General features: G+C 40.9%; 1 protein-coding gene across 6 annotated transcripts in view; it reads left to right on the top strand.

Annotated features, from left to right (window-relative positions):
• Window positions 1-6953: 6953 nt before the first annotated feature.
• The window catches only part of LOC139755464 (uncharacterized), a 104551-nt gene continuing 103632 nt past the window's right edge, over window positions 6954-7872 (top strand). For 2 of the 6 annotated variants that reach the window (XM_071673795.1, XM_071673793.1), the window contains exon 1: window positions 6961-7162. The gene's annotated coding sequence lies outside the window, so the exon portion shown is untranslated. Of the gene's footprint in view, window positions 7235-7267; window positions 7796-7872 lie in introns of those variants that run through there. The other 4 variants (XM_071673796.1, XM_071673794.1, XM_071673797.1 and 1 more) reach the window with 3 other exon arrangements.

Raw genomic sequence — 7872 nt, 5'->3', positions numbered from 1 at the left:
CATCACTAATACCCGGTTCCGTGCACCAAAGCTGCTGACGTACTCACTCAGCTGCTCCCAAAACGTTTGCCTCTCATGATCTTTCTTCTCATGACCAAGCGCTTAAGTACCAATAATCACCATCTCTTTCCATCCACTTTCAGTTTTACCCACATCAGTCTAGAATTTACTTTTTTACACTCTATCACACACTCCCACAACTCCTGCTTCAGGAGTAGTGCTGCTCCCTCCTTAGCTCGTGTCCTCTCACCAACCCCTGACTTTACTCCCAAGACCTTTCTAAAACATTCTTCCCCTTTATCCTTGAACTACGCTTCACTCAGAGCCAGAACATCCAGGTTTCTTTCCTCAAACATACTACCTATCTCTCCTTTTTTCTCATCTTGGTTACATCCACACACTTTCAGACACCCGAATCTGAGCTTTCGAGGAGGATGAACACCCCCGCTTGACTCAGTTTCCACTTTTTGAAATTGAAATAAAAGAAGGGGATATATATATATATATATATATATATATATATATATATATATATATATATATATATATATATATATATATATATATATATATCATCCCTGGGGATAGGGTAGAAAGAATACTTCCCACGTATTCCCTGCGTGTCGTAGAAGGTGACTAAAAGGGGAGGGAGCGGGGGCTGGAAATCCTCCCCTCCCGTTTTTTAATTTTCCAAAAGCAGGGACAGAGAAGGGGGCCAAGTGAGGATATTCCCTCTACGGCTCAGTCCTCTGTTCTTAACGCTATCACGGGAAATGGCGAATATGTATGAAAATGTAGAGAGAGAGAGAGAGAGAGAGAGAGAGAGAGAGAGAGAGAGAGAAACTCTGTCTGAGGATATAAGAAATGAAAGTACTCACCGTTTCTTATTTACTCTGCAATGGTGATTGTGCATATACCTCTTCACGGTGAAGTGAAGGTTCGTGAGGTATCTTGTTACGTGACTCGGGCTGGGCTATGAATATTCTTAGTAATATGCACCTCATGTTGATACCGACCAGATGAAATGTGAACTTTTTTCAGCAGAATTACTCTTCCACTCTGGACTTTTATACATCTGACTGTTGTGGATTCTTTAAATTCACAGATACTTCCTACCGAAAATTATGATACATGTAAATATTTCTTTCAATGTTCTACCTCAGCTACTTAAGTATCCTTCCTGACTAAGCCTAATGTAAATAGGTCATGTACTGTATACTGTTCTGTATCCCAGTCATCGTTGATCAGCCTCCTTAAACTGTTCACTGTACGTAACGCATTGAATAATTCATATACTGTTGCCCAATCCTTATAAAACAGTTCACTTTTTATGTAACTTGAAATGTCACATACTCACTAAGGCTAAGTCCCTAGAGCTTTTGAGTAGTCTGTATCCTCTTTTGTGCCACCGCCCACACGATGGGTAGGAGTGCCCCGTAAAGTCGCCGACCCTTAGGCAATAATCAAATCAGTGACAGTTTTATGATAAACCATATGTATCCTTTTCCTCCTACTCGTTCTTTTCATCCTCAGGTACCCCCAACAAGTATGGTCTGTCCTGCCGACCTCGAAACCGCTTCAGGATGTCCCAGTTCTCAGTGCATGCCCACCTTCTGTCGTCCATCGTCTAGCAGTGTCCTCAACCACTTCCGCCTACTCCTTCCAGGCACCACCAGGACCTTCTGTTCCAACTACTCGTCCTGAGGTGCCATCCTTTCCAAGGCCAGTCCTGCCAGTAAAGATGTCCTTTCTCCTGCTGTGACATCAACTCTCGGTTATCTTTTTTCAAACGCTCTTCTGAATGCTGATCTGAAATCCCTAGTGGGTCATCAAGCCTTTACCCCTGGGCTCATTCTCCTTTTACAGCCGTAAAGACTTCAACCCAGAAGTTTACGTTAAGCGCTTCTGTTGCTCCACTCAACACAAAGCGTGGGATTTTGAGAAAGCAAACCAGGAAACTGGATTTTCTCCGAAGTCGAATGTGCATCCAGGCAGAATAACGTTTCTGAATATATTAATCTACGTATTTGCTCCTTTCAAAACTTATGTTTATAAAGTAAACCTACTAATAATCAGGGAAAAATTAACGTGATTCAGAGTAACTATCCTACTTCTTTATGCACTCTGTAACTGAAGGTGCAAGTTAGCATTGCTAGTTTTTACAACCCTAAACAGCTTAACACATCTAAACATTTACTTTTTCTTAAATCTGCTACACTGTCAATGTCAACATCAGTATGTTTCTTCAGTCGCAAAACATATTTGCATTTGAGATCATCTATTGTCCATTTAATCAAATCTATGCGATGATTATATTTAATTCATACCCGCCATTACGACTTGTTTTTGGCCAGTGATCAAGAATGGCAATACTCCAATTTTACCCATTTTCGTATTGATTATTAACCGAAATGAAAAGGCAATCTACAATTGAAAAAGATTTATGCGTTTCCACTTGAGGAGGCCACAGAACTCATACCAAAGAAAAAAAAAAGGAGGGTTGGGGGCGATCGTCTGCCAATCGAGAATATCACTTTTATGTGGACGTTCTGTGGATATCCTTGATTCTTATGTATTTTCCGAGTCTGCATGAATTTTTCTCTGGTTGGGAGGCCAAAGCCATATGCAGTAGGATGAGCTTTCAAAGTGATACCCATAATGGCAAGGTGAATGGGTATGAGAACTCCCCATTGTGGGATTTTATGGTTTTCACATCTTGTAGTTTTACTTGAGACTTCTGCAAGCTTGCAGTGTGCATATGGTGCCACCCTCCACAGAAGACTGTGGGCCCAAGGTAGAGTATTGTAGCTATACTACACATGGCAAAGACGACAAAAAGAGTTTGCACCATCGAATTAGTGGTGAGCACACGCTGAACATCCACCACACTACCCAGTAACAGTCTTTTGGATTTTACTTTTCCATATTGCATCACGCCTTTCCGCGTCTGATTGTCCTCCTTGTATTCTAAAAATGTTTATAGTAGTCATTCGTAAATGCAAACGGCAGAATATATTGTGTTTACCCGTGTTTCTCTGCCATTTCACTGTGGCAATAAGTAGATTCTAGGCTGCCTCTGAGTATCAATTTGGTAGGAAACCGACAGGAATTAGATTGCACAATAGGGTAATGTGCCCTAATATCGTTCCCATGTTATTCTAAAGATGTTAGAAAGCTGACACGTGAATTAGCGTTGTACCATTGAGAGGCAAGTGTTTTGGGAGCAGCTGAATGAGTGTGTTAGTGGTTTTGATGCACGAGACCGGGTTATAGTGATGGGTGATTTGAATGCAAAGGTGAGTAATGTGGCAGTTGAGGGAATAATTGGTATACATGGGGTGTTCAGTGTTGTAAATGGAAATGGTGAAGAGTTTGTAGATTTATGTGCTGAAAAAGGACTGATGATTGGGAATACCTGGTTTAAAAAGCGAGATATACATAGTATACTTATGTAAGTAGGAGAGATGGCCAGAGAGCGTTATTAGATTACGTGTTAATTGACAGGCGCGCGAAAGAGAGACTTTTGGATGTTAATGTGCTGAGAGGTGCAACTGGAGGGATGTCTGATCATTATCTTGTGGAGGCTAAGGTGAAGATTTGTATGGGTTTTCAGAAAAGAAGAGTGAATGTTGGGGTGAAGAGGGTGGTGAGAGTAAGTGAGCTTGGGAAGGAGACTTGTGTGAGGAAGTACCAGGAGAGACTGAGTACAGAATGGAAAAAGGTGAGAACAATGGAAGTAAGGGGAGTGGGGGAGGAATGGGATGTATTTAGGGAATCAGTGACGGATTGCGCAAAAGATGCTTGTGGCATGAGAAGAGTGGGAGGTGGGTTGATTAGAAAGGGTAGTGAGTGGTGGGATGAAGAAGTAAGAGTGTTAGTGAAAGAAAAGAGAGAGGCATTTGGACGATTTTTGCAGGGAAAAAATGCAATTGAGTGGGAGATGTATAAAAGAAAGAGACAGGAGGTCAAGAGAAAGGTGCAAGAGGTGAAAAAAAGGGCAAATGAGAGTTGGGGTGAGAGAGTATCATTAAATTTTAGGGAGAATAAAAAGATGTTCTGGAAGGAGGTAAATAAAGTGCGTAAGACAAGGGAGCCAATGGGAACTTCAGTGAAGGGCTCAAATGGGGAGGTGATAACAAGTAGTGGTAATGTGAGAAGGAGATGGAGTGAGTATTTTGAAGGTTTGTTGAATGTGTTTGATGATAGAGTGGCAGATATAGGGTGTTTTGGTCGAGGTGGTGTGCAAAGTGAGAGGGTTAGGGAAAATGATTTGGTAAACAGAGAAGAGGTAGTAAAAGCTTTGCGGAAGATGAAAGCCGGCAAGGCAGCAGGTTTGGATGGTATTGCAGTGGAATTTATTAAAAAAGGGGGTGACTGTATTGTTGACTGGTTGGTAAGGTTATTTAATGTATGTATGACTCATGGCGAGGTGCCTGAGGATTGGCGTAATGCGTGCATAGTGCCATTGTACAAAGGCAAAGGAGATAAGAGTGAGTGCTCAAATTACAGAGGTATAAGTTTGTTGAGTATTTCTGGTAAATTATATGGGAGGGTATTGATTGAGAGGGTGAAGGCATGTACAGAGCATCAGATTGGGGAAGAGCAGTGTGGTTTCAGAAGTGGTAGAGGATGTGTGGATCAGGTGTTTGCTTTGAAGAATGTATGTGAGAAATACTTAGAAAAGCAAATGGATTTGTATGTAGCATTTATGGATCTGGAGAAGGCATATGATAGAGTTGATAGAGATGCTCTGTGGAAGGTATTAAGAATATATGGTGTGGGAGGCAAGTTGTTAGAAGCAGTGAAAAGTTTTTATCGAGGATGTAAGGCATGTGTACGTGTAGGAAGAGAGGAAAGTGATTGGTTCTCAGTGAATGTAGGTTTGCGGCAGGGGTGTGTGATGTCTCCATGGTTGTTTAATTTGTTTATGGATGGGGTTGTTAGGGAGGTAAATGCAAGAGTTTTGGAAAGAGGGGCAAGTATGAAGTCTGTTGGGGATGAGAGAGCTTGGGAAGTGAGTCAGTTGTTGTTCGCTGATGATACAGCGCTGGTGGCTGATTCATGTGAGAAACTGCAGAAGCTGGTGACTGAGTTTGGTAAAGTGTGTGAAAGAAGAAAGTTAAGAGTAAATGTGAATAAGAGCAAGGTTATTAGGTACAGTAGGGTTGAGGGTCAAGTCAATTGGGAGGTGAGTTTGAATGGAGAAAAACTGGAGGAAGTGAAGTGTTTTAGATATCTGGGAGTGGATCTGGCAGCGGATGGAACCATGGAAGCGGAAGTGGATCATAGGGTGGGGGAGGGGGCGAAAATTCTGGGAGCCTTGAAGAATGTGTGGAAGTCGAGAACATTATCTCGGAAAGCAAAAATGGGTATGTTTGAAGGAATTGTGCTTCCAACAATGTTGTATGGTTGCGAGGCGTGGGCTATGGATAGAGTTGTGCGCAGGAGGATGGATGTGCTGGAAATGAGATGTTTGAGGACAATGTGTGGTGTGAGGTGGTTTGATCGAGTAAGTAACGTAAGGGTAAGAGAGATGTGTAGAAATAAAAAGAGCGTGGTTGAGAGAGCAGAAGAGGGTGTTTTGAAATGGTTTGGGCACATGGAGAGGATGAGTGAGGAAAGATTGACCAAGAGGATATATGTGTCGGAGGTGGAGGGAACGAGGAGAAGAGGGAGACCAAATTGGAGGTGGAAAGATGGAGTGAAAAAGATTTTGTGTGATCGGGGCCTGAACATGCAGGAGGGTGAAAGAAGGGCAAGGAATAGAGTGAATTGGAGCGATGTGGTATACCGGGGTTGACGTGCTGTCAGTGGATTGAATCAAGGCATGTGAAGCGTCTGGGGTAAACCATGGAAAGCTGTGTAGGTATGTATATTTGCGTGTGTGGACGTATGTATATACATGTGTATGGGGGTGGGTTGGGCCATTTCTTTCGTCTGTTTCCTTGCGCTACCTCGCAAACGCGGGAGACAGCGACAAAGCAAAAAAAAAAAAAAAAAAAAAAAACCATTGATATATATTTGTATTGTGCCCGATTTCTTATGACAGATAATTTTCAATTACGATAAAAATTACCATTAACATCAATAAGTTCAGTTAGTCATATAAAGTCCATGATTTCAGTAGGAAATGAGTATATAGGAATGTGTTTGGATGTGGCCAGGCAAACTATGGAATACAGAGGATTCTATTTGACAAACTTTTGGTTGTTTATTGATTTGTTTTCCCATGATAGATATATCTGAATCATCTAAAAGTCACAAACGTCCTAAAGTTAATTCAAAAACAATATCTGGGAGGAGTTGTGTTACTGTACATTTGATTGCATATTCACGGGTGTACTTTTTTCATTGCAATATAATTGACCATTAAAGTTTTACGTTATTTTTGAAAAAAGATATAGATTTTATAGGAGTGGCATAAAGATGTCGGATTGCGATAAGACAATAACATTATTTTTCTTTTTTTTTTTTTATACTTTGTCGCTGTCTCCCGCGTTTGCGAGGTAGCGCAAGGAAACAGACGAAAGAAATGGCCCAACCCCCCCCCCCCATACACATGTACATACACACGTCCACACACGCAAATATACGTGTGTATGTACATGTGTATGGGGGGGGGGGGTGGGCCATTTCTTTCGTCTGTTTCCTTGCGCTACCTCGCAAACGCGGGAGACAGCGACAAAGTAAAAAAAAAAAAAAAAAGAAAAAAAAAATAATGTTATTGTCTTATCGCAATCCGACATCTTTATGCCACTCCTATAAAATCTTTAATAAACGTAGAACATTGAGGTTGATTGGTTCAATTGGTTGACTGTGTAATTACTTCGACTTAGTGTGCTAGTAAGTTCGTCAGTCATTTAGTACCCGTCATTTTCACGGTAAAAAATACTTTATACTTACAAAGTATTATTTTAGATTCATATTAAGAATATGTACGAAATTGACGGTGCAGTCCATTGTTTAGGAGTACTTGGAGTCCAGAACTGTGTTGCTTACGTGGTGGTTAACTTGCCAATTCGACATATATTGACATCTGTGGATCACTTAAGGGTTTTTGAATTTGTATTGGCAAAACCCGGTATTTATCGTCTAGCTGAAATTCATTTGTCGCATTGGAATGTATTAGATTCAGAGCAAGAACTGATCCATCCAAAGACGGGTTGGTTGGAGTGATGTTAGATGAAGCAGCTTAGTGCCTCAGGATTATTGTACCAACCTAACCACTGACAGAGTAGGGCTTAAACTGTTCCATTCACACATTGTTGTCCAGAGCTCTCTGTGGTTATAGGTGTAGTATTTCATCAAAGAGAGGGCAAATATGTTCTATTAGGTAGATTTTGATGAAGATAGTACTTACTGTTCCTTAACACTGATGAGTTGATATGAAATGTGAGATTTTACCTACAGTATCTCAGCTGTCTCATTTATAAGGCATCCTAAAGTGGGCAAGTCTTTGAAATTGAGCGATATTTTGGGGTAAAAGTATTGTTGTGGTAGAATTCGACATGTGCCATTCTCATTATAATCAGTAAACTAGACCATGAGGGAGATCCTGATATAATTTCCAAATATTATTGCACCATCTATAAGTATAATTATCATCCAGCATGTGGCTGTTGATGGACGTCCAGCTGGTGCTTGTGTAGACTGTAGACCCTTACTTGGTTTGTGAATCATTGTATACATAGTGACTACAACCAGTATGAAAAAAGTATAACTTACTTTTGGTAGTCAAGATTCAGAGGTTGGGAGGTGAAGCCCTAAGTTAAGTGTTACATGGATTGGTACTGAGGTAAATTACAGCAGTGATTTTTTTCTGTAGGGTATTGTAGTATTGAGAGAATAGAATAAAAAGATGTAGTGCTAGAT

The sequence above is a fragment of the Panulirus ornatus genome, chromosome 19 (assembly GCF_036320965.1).
Source record: "Panulirus ornatus isolate Po-2019 chromosome 19, ASM3632096v1, whole genome shotgun sequence".
Classification (NCBI taxonomy): domain Eukaryota; kingdom Metazoa; phylum Arthropoda; class Malacostraca; order Decapoda; family Palinuridae; genus Panulirus; species Panulirus ornatus.
The sequence above is the reverse complement of the archived record's forward strand: the minus strand, read 5'-3'. Positions and strand labels throughout refer to the sequence as shown.